This window comes from Engraulis encrasicolus, chromosome 18 (genome assembly GCF_034702125.1).
Source record: "Engraulis encrasicolus isolate BLACKSEA-1 chromosome 18, IST_EnEncr_1.0, whole genome shotgun sequence".
Classification (NCBI taxonomy): Eukaryota; Metazoa; Chordata; class Actinopteri; order Clupeiformes; family Engraulidae; genus Engraulis; species Engraulis encrasicolus.
The window spans coordinates 4,903,746-4,917,836 of NC_085874.1; the positions used below are offsets into that span (position 1 = coordinate 4,903,746).

At 40.7% G+C, this 14,091-nt stretch overlaps 1 long non-coding RNA gene across 1 annotated transcript; it reads right to left on the reverse strand.

The window, feature by feature from the left end:
* Window positions 1–10,994: 10,994 nt before the first annotated feature.
* Window positions 10,995–13,325, reverse strand: LOC134468356 (uncharacterized). Its single transcript, XR_010038772.1, has 3 exons — window positions 13,228–13,325; window positions 12,584–12,828; window positions 10,995–12,076 (listed from the first exon to the last, which is right to left on the reverse strand). It is a non-coding gene; the product is annotated as an uncharacterized LOC134468356 (long non-coding RNA).
* Window positions 13,326–14,091: the final 766 nt, after the last annotated feature.

Below are 14,091 nucleotides of genomic sequence, written 5' to 3' on the forward strand. Positions count from 1 at the left end.
TTATTTATATTACCACCATGTCCAAAAAGCAAACGCGTTTCGGCTAACAAGCCTTCATCAGTGCGTCGTGCCCTCCATTTTAATGAAAACAGTGACTGCTCCCAGAAGACCTCTGCAAGTGTAAAGCCTGTGTACCGCCTGTCCTTTCCAAAGGCAAAGAAGGGAGGCCATGTAGTCAAGCTAGTCAAAACTGAGGCAACATTTGGTAAGTTATTCACACATTTATTGGGAAAAGAACAACATACACTTTCAGTGTAAATGACTGTCGGAAACAAGTTACAAACAATAAAACATACAATAACTACTTTACTGTACTCTACTGTAAACTATTTTACATATACAGGTTATGCCAATAGCCTTGTGAAGCTGGTGTTCGATGAGGTGGTCCTGGATCCTCGCCCATACAGAACTGAACTCGAGAGGATACCAGTCCCACCAACCCTCAGCAGCGCACTTGAGCGACCTACAATGGAGGAGGCAGTGGCCTGACACCTCTCTCGCTTCAGTCAAGGGGGGGTCTGAATCCTACATAGTCCCCAGTGGCGTCAGGGAACTTGCGCCGTATACGATTTACAATGCATGACGGTATCACCACCCGATTACTGCGTCCGAGAAGTCCCCAGCACCAGGACACAAACCACCGATACGCCAAGAATCTGCACTGCCTGCAAGAGATAACACATTTTGTGTGTGTGTGTGTGTGTGTGTGCATGTGCGTGTGTGTGTGTTAGGGGTGGAACTTTTTTTTCCCACCAGTCAGTGTGGCGTCACTCTCAATTTTTACCACATCTTATTCAACCAACCGTTCCAAATATTGTAATGCCAAGTAGGGCTGCACAATTAATCGAAAATAATCGAAATCGTGATTTCAATAGGGATTTAATCCTGGCAATAGTGACGTGCCTTCGAGCACCCTTGAGGTCAGAATGTACTGACAGGGTGGTGTTTCTGGCCAGAACTCTTTCCTCCTAAGTTTCATGCTGTTGCCTCTTACATAATTATTACAATTTAGTTTTATTTTGTCATAATCCTTGGTTATATTTCGTCTTGTTGTAATTTTTAAAAATATTCTGCCAAAAAAAAAAACAATAATAGTGATTAATAATTGTGATTATCATTTTCCATAATCCTGCAGCCCTAATGCCAAGTAATTTGAGGTCATTAATCCAGTTATGGTGATGCCACTAACTCTTTTCATTACCAATTTGCTTAAACCTTGGATGTTGGATGCTGTGTATAATTCAGCATTAACCCAGGCGCCTTCAGAAAAATTTCACCCGTCAAGGTGACAGACGGATAGGTTAGGTTGACATATTTCACCCCCTCAAAGGCCAAATTCACCTGTCATTGGCAGGTGGACGGGTGATTATTTACATTCCTGGCGTGTGTGTGTGTGTGTTCGTGCACTGTACTTAATCCTGTCCTTATGTTCTTGTGAAATGTAAAAACGACAATTACCACTTAGCATACGCACTTGTTCTGTATATTTCCTGTGCACTTTATATTGGCTAGAGATGTTGGCTATGATTATGTCCAAGATTGTAAATCAATTTGGTTAAAAAGCATCTGCCAAATACAATGTGTAGTAATGTAATAATGTTACTTTATGTTTTCTGATTCTGTGTTTCTGAAAATGTCAGGCGCCACAAATGTTGTTATAATATATACATAGTATTTTCTTTGTTATTATTAGAAATGACAGTACTATCTACTGAATGAGCAATTATCAGGACGCCTGTTGTAAATAAATGTACATCTTGTATCTTGTATCCGTTTCCCTTGCACCTATGTAGCAATATATTTATTGAGGTGGTAAAAGTAATTGTATAGTAATTAATTACACTATCAGTGAATGATCATCTGCCCTACCTTTCCACTCCCTGGAGTCTCAAGCGTCCATGGTCTGCTCTATAAACATTCATAGCATTTCGGAGCGAATACATGTTTAAACACACTGGTTCCAGGTCAGGATGGCTCGTCATGCAAGTGATTGGGGTGGCTACTTGGTTCATTCGTCTTGAAACCTATGTCAGCAAACAAAGAAGTCATTGGCATGAAAAATCTCTCATTATGGATGCATTCACTTGTGTTGTTGCACCTCTTCAATTTCCCGGCAGCATATATTTTCTCTTTCTGTCTGCATTTTTATGCAATTTCCACATAAGCACCTGGTGAGTAAAAAACAGACAGTGTGATTGATCAGATGTCAAACTTTGCTTTCCCAAACGGGATTTGTCTACAGTGGCTGCATTGAAGGGCATAGGCCTACTGCTACAATAAATGGGCAATTGTTATGTCGTGCACTTAGTCTACATTTAGTAATTGTTTCAATTCTCAAGGCTATTATTGTTAACGATGACTTATTCAATGACTTTATGTTCTGTGCATTCAAAGTAGGCCTACAGTGCAGCACTTCTGAACTCATACGGGACTTTCTGGTGTCCAAGCTTTTTGTTGATAATAGAAGGTACCAACAAGTTTTGCCTCGTTCGTTTCATCCTGAACACAAAGGTAGCGCGATGCTACGGCAAAGCCTTTTACACAATATATATTCATCCTCTATCTTTGACAGCACCAAACTTTTGGTTGAAAATGTAGATATGGCAATGGCAATGCCTGGTGCGTTCCTGAACACAATTGTAGGGATGCTCCGGAAAAGCCTTTTAAATAATATATATTTATCATAGATGTATTTATTTTGTCCTGACTTTGAGCATCATCTATAGCACATTAGCATAGCAACATGCTAATATTGGAGAAGTGATAGTACAAATATAAAATATACAAATACGGTACTGTACCATTCAGAAACATCTAACTGCAGTCGGACAGGTTCTTCTCTTTCTTCTTCTTCTTCATTCTCCTCCTCTTCCTCTGATTCTGGCTCGAACATGTAGGGCTGGATCCGTGAATGAACCATGATGTTTTATGTATACCGGAGGGTTATATTTGTTGGAGTATGAAATATTAGCTGCCGGTAAGCGCAGGATACAGATGGAGCGCTTTTCTTTTCAGTACAGCAAGGGCAGCCAATCAAACAACGGCAACCGATCAACGACAACGCCTACTTGCATATCATAATGAGGTTGCCAGATAAGCTCTGAAACGACGCCAAAAAGGCCAAACGACACATTACTAAACACACTATAGTAAATGGCTGTTTCAGAAAGCCTTTTAGGGAGGTTCTGACGCATTAGAGACCCAGCCAATTTTTTTCGGGGTATATACCACATCACATGACAAGAAATTAAGCCCCATTCAACCACACTCTATCCCCTTTAATAATATAAAATAATAAATATGAAACACAAGATGTTTATAAAGAAAGATGTTTATTATTTGAATTATTTGAATTACTGTCACCGCGACTGGCACCTCCAGCTCTGTCCGGCGCATAGCACAGCCATTTCTGCACAGCTTGTGTAAAAACAAGATCATCCATCCGATTCCCACCAGGCTGTTGAGCGAGGGCATCTGAAGCACACAAAATATAGGCCTAGTCTTAATTAAAATGAATCCTATCAACACACATCACGGTCCATAAAACTGTTCAAAATATATTGAAAATCCCATACCGTGCAATTTCTGAAATATTATAATGGGTGTTATCACAACAGGTGTACTCGTGTTGCGATATGTAGGCCTACATCTGTTGTGATAACATCCATTACAATACTTACACATCTGGAGGAATACAGCAGGAAATATGGTATTGTGGGATGAATAGGCCTACCGTATCCTTACAGTTAGCAGGGCCTTCTGTTGGGAGTCTTCCTAATCAAGGTCCCCGACCTCTGCTGCGTCTGTCTCCCTCCTCCTCCATCTCTGGCCATCGGTCCTACTGGGCTGTTAGGTCGTTATGATTGTGATGGGCCAGGAAAGTAAGAACTGGAGCTCTCGTCGTGGTCATGGAAGGTCTAAAGCACATACACACAAGTTAAGTTTATTACGTTTTAGTGTGTGTTCCAGCAACTGACACCAGTAGACTACACGTACTGCTAGCTGCAGTTCACAGAATGGCTGCAGTAAAGCTCGCTAGCCGGCTAGCCTGTTTCATTCAGCTTGTGTTGCCGATCGTAGGTCGGATCGTAGGTCGGCCGTGATCGCACCAGGCGCTCTCAATAGGAAAACTGTGGCCGTTTATGGATCGCGGGACACTTACTGTGTAAAAGTATGAAAGTCTGCTTACCTGTAATTATTCCTGGATCCGAGCGTGCGCCACTCTTTGTCTTGTCCCGTTCAGCAACGACCGATAACAATCTTTCCCGGTAAACTATATATCGATGGCCTTTCGATCATACGTGATTACCAAATATCAATGATACATCAATCATAATAAGGACGACCATGAATCAATGTTGTTTCAATATCATTGCTGTCAACTTTATTTTAGGTCGGGTTACATCGGTTTAACAATGGTGATTCAACATTTTGCATCAATATTTCAATGTCGACCATTCTGATGATTCAGATGGAAAATCAATATCTATTCAATGTCAGCTTGCTATCTGGGCTAGGATGAGGTCAGTCATATTACGTTTGTTGGTTTTGCTTACGACAATACAATAGGAGTGTTATGTCCGTGGAGTTACCGTAGGCTATTCCACCAGGCTACAACATAACGCCATGAAGTAGGCAGTAGGCTATGTCTCTGATTGAAAATGTCAACGAAAGAAACTCACAGCTAATTTCAAGTTCCTTTAGATCAACAAGACACACAGCAGAGTATGACATCACACGGTTTAAAAAAAAAATACCAATTCCCCACGAGAGCTATGTTTCCACAGCCCATTGGTCTCACATCTAAGATTTTGAACATTAATTTTTAGGGCCATTGATCCCAATGCCCAATGGTCCTGCTGCTCTATGTTCCAATATATCTAATAATGTATTCAAATTTACGCCTGATGTTCCAAATGCATGTTCTCTTAGTTTACTAGATGTGTGAACATGGATTTGTAGAACATAGGGCCTATATTTGAAAAATGTCCTATAGTGTGGGAATATGGAGCAGCAGGAATAAGCTGTGGTACCAATGGGCTGTGGGAACATAGAGCTCACCCCTTCACTCAGTTTTGATGATGGGTAAGATGAACATTTGCTTGTTTGGCCAGTAGGCCAAATATGGGAAATGGGCTACTTATAGACCGGTCCGAGCCGGGACATAATCGCAACGTTTTCCTGTCAAGGTTTTCTCAATGGATTCTTGTACTTTGGACCATACCGATCAAAATAAGCTTTTGCGCCGTCAAAAAAGTTGTCCGGAATCCAAGATGGCCGCCAGAAATTAAATATGGCCACCAGAATACCTAAAACCAGTCCTATGTTGGAGGAAATTGTTCAAAGATCATTTTCTTTGGCCTAAGTTGGAGATTTATGGTGACTGAAATAATATTCTGTGGCTTAGAGATCATTATCTCATTGTGTAAATCCAAGATGGCTGCCAAAAGAGGTCCCCTATACTAAACTGTCATATCTCCTGATTGAAAAGGGCTACAACCATAATTATGGGGTCTATTCATATGTTTCCATGGTCTGTGAATCCATTTCTGCATGTATTTTGTGAATCTGACCATTTGTTCAATTTTGCAAATCCAAGATGGCCGCCAAATGTGTTCCCCTCAACCACAAACTGCCTTATGTTTGGATCTAGAAGGGCCATAACTATAATTCTGGTGCTTATTCATGTTTCCAATGTCTATAAATGTATTTATGCAGGTGGGCTGCAAATTGAATCATTAAGTCTGTTAGAAAATCCAAAATGGCCGACAATTCCAGTACCTCTGCTGTGGTGAAACAGTCAAAGACTTGACACAGTATGACATTTCATTTGTAGTCTAGAAACATAGATGCATTTTACAAATATTCTGTTGCTATCAAATTATTAACCAGCATACTCTGGTCTACTCATAGGTTTCCATGGTCTATGAATCCATTTATGGCAGCATTTTGGATTGGATTCAGACTTGATAAACAGCCATTATGAAATTTTATTTGTAGGCTAGGGATATAGATGAATGAATTCAGAGGCAATTTATGAATATTCTGTGGCTATCAAATCATTTGGCATGACTGTATATTTTGTGGCATAACAAATCATAACAAATTATGTTGCCTCCGCTGTGGGGAAACTGTCAAGACTTGTTACACAGCAATTTTGGTTTGATTTGATTTGTAATCTATAGGGTACAGATGAATGATTACATTTTATATGTCACACTTGTTGTTGTTTTTTCTCTCTTAAGTCTTTGAATGTTTGGAGCCAAAGTCTCTAAATTTCAGTTATGCTCAAAACAGCACTGTCTTTGGAAACTCCAAAATGTTCTGTACAAGAATATATTTTTGATAACTGAACTTTGCTGTGCATCCTAAATTAATATTTTACTGCTCAACCATGGTTTAACAGCTTTGCATATATGGTGCATGGAGTCAACCAAAGTCTAACAACAGTCAACAGGTACTGCAGCCCAGGTACTAGATTCCAGAATCCCTCCGCATTTCTTGGTTTTGCCATATGAACAGCTGTGAACAGTTTTCTATGAGATTTAGGTCCGGGAAATGTGCTGCCCCTCAGTTGGATGCTGTTTGTCTGGAACCATGATTTTGGTCGCTTGCTGGTGTATTTAGGGTCATTGTCTTGTTGGGCATCCACTTCAAAGGCCTTTCCTCATTAGTATAAGGAAACATTACTTCTTCCAGTATCCTGTTGTACTCAAACTGATCCATGATCCTGGTACGCAGTACACAGGACCAACATAGAACAAAAACATCCCCATCATGATACTTGCACCATTATTAGATAAGATTAGATTAGATTGTTCTTTTGAGGTCTAAGGGTCATAGACAGTTTGTCGGACATCCTGCAAACCATAGTACACAGTGAAGACGGTTAAGCATGATTGTGCAAGCATCATGACAGGGGGATTTTTTCACTCTGTGGTGTTGGTCCTATTTACCACATGCCAGGAATCATGGATCAGTTTGAATACATCTAGACCAGCACCATGTACAAGAGCAAGTGCAAGGACAAGCACACTCTCTGTGTCTGTCACTGGTCCTTTTCCATCAGTTTTTTATTTTTTAATTTATTGTTTATTATTTCAGTTGTGCAAAATAAACTGTCATCAGGAGTTTGAGCAAACATGAGCCTCATCAACTGGTGGAACTCTTGAGCCAGGTCCAGTCATAGCTTCTGTGCCTGTGTGGATTTCCTATAGGCCTACCGCGTCAAACCATTTTCATCAACTATGTATTGAAACAACCTTCCTCCTGCCGAATAAAACCGTCGCTACAACACTAGCTGTTTTTCCGTCATGTGTCGCACAATCTTCTCGATGCGTATCATATTATGCAATCATCTTTTTTAATGGAAAATGCATGTCTCTTTCTCTTGCACAGTCTCTCTCTCTGTCTTACTGTACCTACAGAATGGACATCCAGGGATCAAATACTAAAGCCCCCATCACATACTGCAGGGGTACTCAATTAAAAGTCCCCGAGGGCCAGTTTTTCAAAATTCCTCCCAATAAAGGGCCGGGCCGGGCCGACACGACGCCCCCCCCCCCCCCCCCCCCAAATAAAAAATAAAAATAAATAAATAAAATAAAACATGATAAGTCCTTTGTAAGCACAATACAAACGCACTCACACCAACAGCATATATTTAGTTTCTAGTGACAGGACGGGAGAACATTTCTCTCATAAAGGGCCTGCATTGTGGTGTGAGGTGCCTGCCTTGCTCTCATTGCCACCCACCCTTCAGTATTTTTTTAAAATGACATAAGATTATCTGATAGCCTATATTTGCAGACTACGTTCATAAAGATTTATTTCTTAGTGAGAAAACCAATAAGCCTAAAGATAACACTTTTCAAACACATGTTGCTTATTATGACTTTGTTTATGCAGCTCTCACATGCATAATGAGAATCAGAGGCAATAATGGACCCAAAGAGGACACATAGATAGGAGAACACCAAGTTTTGTCAACAAGAAAATGGCACATTTGATGCCATGTTGATTAAATGCAAAAGCCAATAATAAATTGTCAAGTTGCTCATAACTTTGTTTGCAGTCTTATGAGGGTCTTTGCATTCCAAACGAACTATTTGGGGACTGTGTAAAAGTGTGAAAAGTGTATTTAGCTATTCGTTTTTAATAGGCTACCAATAGTTAGCTGCCAGCAGAGTTCAAACTCAGTTTGCCTTCATTTGTGTTAGCAACTAGCTACAGCTACTGCTAAACCAATTCGAAGTCCTAACACACTGTTTGCAATCAAATGTGGACCATTACTTTCAAAAACAATGCATAGAGAACTTTGTGAATAATTTATTTACAGGCTCTGATACAGTCCTTCCCTTGTAGTCTACCTCACAACCTCTAATACCAGCGTTGGAGCCTGCGGTGACTGACACAAAGAGGGAGAAACTGCCGAGGGGGCGGGGCACGGCACGCTTCTTCATTGCGTCTGTGGCGCGATTTCAAAATAAGAGCCGACAGCGCGATCGGACCAAAAAAAAAAAACATTTTTTTTTTTTAAATTTTCAAAATTATTCGAGAGCCAAAAATAGATGCCCCGCAAGCCACAAATGGCTCGCGAGCCGCTATTTGAGTATGGGGGACATACTGTATTTGCTCCAGTCAATTTAAAGTACCAGCTGATCCTAATTACATTACCCCTTCAGTCAGGTTGATGAGCTATTTAGTGACATAACCTTTGTCACGAGCAGGGTATTCTGGCAAGATCTTCTCACTTTCTCAATCCAGATTGCCTGTCCCTGCTTACACGGACCAGTGTCACTCACACACACACACACACACACACACACACACACACACACACACACACAAATCAAATATCATACTTGCTACATAGCGTGCATATGGCCATTCCTCAAAGTTGAGGTGGTGGCGCTGTCTGCCATTTAGAATTTTCTTTCAGGAGTTGGATTCACAAAATACCTACAGAAATTGATTCAGGGACCATGAAAATATATTGAAAACGCACTAGAATTCCAAACACTATTCGTAGAACAGGAGATATCCTACTTCATAGGGCCACGTCTGGCAGTCATCTTGGATTCGGACGATGAAAGTACTGGTTAATGATTTACGAGTCACAGAATATTAATAAAATGCATTATTTTTTTCTGAATTCACTCATCTACAGTATATCACTTGACTACAATGCATATTTCATTCTTGCTGTGTAGCCAATCTTTCACAGTTTCCCTGAAGTGGAGGTGGCTGCATTGTTGGCCATTTTGGATTTTCTGATAGAACAAATGGCGAGATTCACAAAATACATGCAGAAATGGATTCACAGACCATGGAAACATGAATAGACACCAGAATTATAGTTTTGGCCCTTCTAGATCAGGACATAATACAGTTTGTGGTTGAGGGGAACACATTTGGCGCCATCTTGGATTTGCACAATTAAACAAATGGTCAGATTCACAAAATACATGCAGAAATTGATTCACAGACCATGGAAACATATGAATAGACACCAGAATTATAGTTGTAGCCCTTTTCGATCGGGAGATATGACAATTTTTAGTATAGGGGACCACTTTGGCAGCCATCTTGGATTTGCAACATGAGATAATGATCTCTAAGCCACAGAATATTATTTCAGTCACCATAAATCTCCAACTTAGGCCAAAGAAAGTGATCTTTGAACAATTTCCTCCAACATAGGACTGGTTTTAGGCATTCTGGTGGCCATATTTAACACATTCAATACCAGCCGTTTTTTGGAATTCAACCGTAGACTCCCAGACAATTTCATCATTTTATGTCATTTTTTGAACACCCACCGAATATTTTGTCTTCAACCCACAGACACATGTCAGGGCTTGTTCGAAAGCCCAAAGACTCAGCTGTCTGTATATTTTTACGGTTTGTTTCTAGCTTGTTTCATTCCGAAGTTATTTCACTTTAAGCGCGCACTGGTTTAGGTAAAAATAGCGATTTTGAACATTCGAACTGAGATAAAGCCTTTTTTGTCAGGGGTGCGCTCTGACTCTCCGAGTTTAAATTGCGGGTCTAAATGCATTTTCTTGCCCAAAGAACAACTCCAGTATCTTCCAAGTAAACTACTTTGATGCAAAAATCACCTGGTCAGGCAGTTCAGAGCATCTGAAATGCTAGCTAGGTAATGTCACTTGACTGGCAGTTTTCGTTCTGCAGATAAAAGTAGACGTGCCAAAGTACTCACCCAAAAGAAGGTTAGTTCCTGCTGTGTTGCATGCTGTTTTTCATTACAACCTTCCATTTTACACCTATCCTGATGGCGGCAAAACTCCTTATCCTTCCATCATATGTTTAGGAACAGGCTAGCTAGCAAGGGCTGTGCTGACAGGACATGCTTTGTTTTGATGGTCTAGGAAGTAAATGGAGACGTGACGTGACGTGATCAGGAAGTGGTGAGAGACGGTTTGATTCGCTATTAATAAAACTCAAATACTGTGTGTAATAAAATGCACAGATGATGAAATATACAGATCCTGACTTTGTAGGAGTTTTGACTTTGTAGGTGTTTTCATGATCTATGTCAGTTCTGTTCATCACATTATTACGAAAATCACACAGAATGTGCATTAGAATGTGTAGATTCAGAATCCAATAAAAAAAAGTAAAAAAGTAATTTTACGGTTTGGGAGCCAACGCATGGGAGGCAAAACGTATTTGTACGTGACTTGGTAGTGAATGTGTTAATTTCTGGCGGCCATCTTGGATTCCGGACAACTTAAAGCAAAAGCTTATTTTGATCGGTATGGTCCAACGTACAAGAATCCATTGAGAAAACCTTGACAGGAAAACATTGCGATTATGTCCCGGCTCGGACCGGTCTATTAGTGCCACATTTGACAACAAAACAACTAACTAAGGTCATAATATGGTCTATCCATCTATGATGACCCATAATGCTACAACTGGCCCACCTCATCTCACTGTATTTAGGCCTATAGGCCCTATAGTGACAACAAAGCACTCTTCCTGCAGCAAATGCATTTGCTTCCATTACCTTTTGTGTATTTATGTAAGCTACTGGATACCTGCATTTCCCCCTGGGGATCAATAAAGTTACTCTACTCTACTCTACTCTACCCGACCTCCAATAATCCATATTTCTCTGACTTCCTTCACAATGTATTTTACAATGGCTTAGGCAGTATAAACCTAAATTCCCTGTTATTTCTGCAGGCAGCACTGCAGGAGATGACACTGGATGATTTCCGCAGTTTCACATCTGAGATCCTCGAGTATCAACCAGGCCTGGTCTTTGATGTCCTGCAGCGGTGGCGGAACAGGCATGGTGCCCCATCTCCTGCAGGTTCACCAGTGGTGCCTTGGTGCAGTTGTGGGAATTGTCGGGAAATGCCAACCGACCGGGAGAAGCAGTGCTGTGGACAGGACCCTCAGAATTGTTCAAGTGCACTTAGACACTTTTTACAGTTTTGCCTTGATCCAGCATACCTCAGGGTGCACAGGCAGTACCGGGAAGATGTGACTAGGCTAGGTGCCATTAGAGAGCCGGGGAACGATAACAGAGAATTCCGGTATGCTGCCTACCGCCACTACATATTTTGGCAGCATGGGTCCTTGGGGCAGGGCAACAGGAGGGTCATTCCGAGCTGTTGTGTCTGGAAGATCAGGGACAAGTTCCCTGATCCCCACGGGCAATATGCTGGATTCATACCCCCTATTTAATTGATTTTTCATTTGTACTTGTAAATAGATAATTCAGATATTTGACAGACTTTTTAATTTAAAATATTTGGTTTATTTTTACTGTAAATAGTTAGACTTTTGTTTTTGAACAGTTTGTACAAGTTACATTGTAATGCAGTGCAATTTCTATTTCTTTTAGCAATAAAAAAAGAAAGATAACACTTTGTCAGTGCTGTTTTTATATACAGAATATACATACATTCATAAAAAAGTCAAGAAAAGAACGATTCTCCCAACAATAAATGTAAAGGTAAAAAAAAAAAAAATTCACATCAGGATGGAGGTGGTCATGAAGTACATCATTGGTCGTCATCAGCAGCTGCCTGGAAAGCAGAAGCTGTGGAAAGAAAGCACAATCAGATGAATGCACAAAGTCAGGGCTTGACATTAACTTTTCCACCCACCGGCCACTGTGTCTAGTGGTTTTCTTGAGTCACTAGCCATTTAGGTATTCCACCAGCCACAGATTGTATATTGTTATATTGTTTTTTTTTTCTTTATCATGATATGAATCTAACCTCAGAAGATAAGGTGTTAAAGCAAGATGAGTGTACGGCTTTCTACATGGAAGTATATCAAGCAAATAGAAACTGACTTACTGAGCTTTTTCTTGAACTCAAATACAAAAAAAAAAAAAAACTGAATATAGGCTACTATGAGGCGTATGTCATAAGCTGCCAGCCAAATTGGCTAGTGACACTGAACATATTACTAGCCACAGCCAAGTTTTACCAGCATTTAGCTGGTTGGCAGGTGCCAGTGTCAAGCCCAGCACAACGTGTTATGGTAGATGACAGTGTGCAAAGATATCAGTGTCAATAATATAAGCGACAGTCTCACATACCAAGACCTCGGCTGACTTGTGTCTGCACAAGCTCTGACATCGTTGGTAGAGGGACTGGGGGCACAACGCCAAGTCTCCTAGGGTCGTCAGGTCGAAGTGTCCTGGTCCTGGGCATTCCAACCCCGCTGCTGAGTCGTTGCTCAACAATTCTCCCTTGCAGATTTGGGATGTAGTCGTAGGTCTTCTGCGCCTTTGCAGCATACAGGCTGTACCTCCTGGCATTTTTGTTATATGTCCGTCTGAAACTGAAACAAAGAGGCCAACATACAACATGGAGTCTTAGTCATGACAAAAATATGTGTAGTTTGAGGTATTCCTAGTAGATGCATAGCTTTGAGTTTTCTATTCCAAAGCTAAAAAATGTGTTCTGTCAAACATGACTTATGACCAATGTATGAATTAATTAGAAAACATTGACGTGCAGGTACTTAGGTGTAGAGTCTGCATTTGATTCATGCCTAATTGCCTGTTGAACATTAGTTTGAAAGCAGTTAAAATAGGCTGATTGGGACCACCGCATCAGTGCATACATTATCCACATCAATTTGTAAAAAAAAAAAAAAAAAGTCAGCATCCAACATCATTTCGCAGTAAATGGCATACCAAATAGAAAATCACATAAAGGTGTTTCAAGTACAACTTACATTTGTTGGCCCTCTGTTGTGAGCATTGGCCTGTCACGATGGAAGTTGTAGTCCAGAGCTGCCAACAAAACTCAAGCTTCATAAACCGGTGGGCTGAAGGAGTGGCGCTTACTGGCATACATGAGTATGTGGTTCTGGAACGAACTGCGATGTTGATCTAAATAAGCAGAAAAAGATGCACACATCCAAAGGCGTCAAAACTAAAAGTGAAAAAAAAAAATCCAACACAGGTCTCATTTCAACACAGGTAGCTTAGCTGAGTGATCAGTAGACCTGTGCATGGGGCATAACGTCAGCCAACTCTGTTTGTGGTGGATTCTTGTTAGGTTTTATTGTTTTTCAGTAACAGTCCATATGTTTAGGTGCAATGGGATAACTTATGTAACAGCTATGTAATATCATGTGCAAGTATTGTACGTGCAACATGAATTTGCTTTTACGTTTGAAACCTCTGCATGCATTTTACAGTGGTTTGAATTTTTATTTACTGTATATTAGAGGTGCTCCGATTGCTCGGCTGCCGATCATGACCGGCCGATAATGGCCAAAAATAGCCTGATCGGTGATCGGAAAAACATGCCGATCAAAAAACCGATCGAGAGATATTAAATTCCTCACGCAACCATTTGCCTTTACACCTGGCGCTGCATGTAGGCGCTGGCTCTGCACAGCTGCAACTGCACCAAAAGAAGGCATCTTTGCTTGTCTATAACTTTTCGCCATTCCCCCCTTCATTTCCACCATTCATAACCATAACTGCATCAACAATGATCTGATTTTCCGATCCATGCGCCGTTTACCTGAGTGACAAATGTAATTTGCGATTGAGTAGGCTACTCGCCAGTGAGCCATGTTACGTTATAA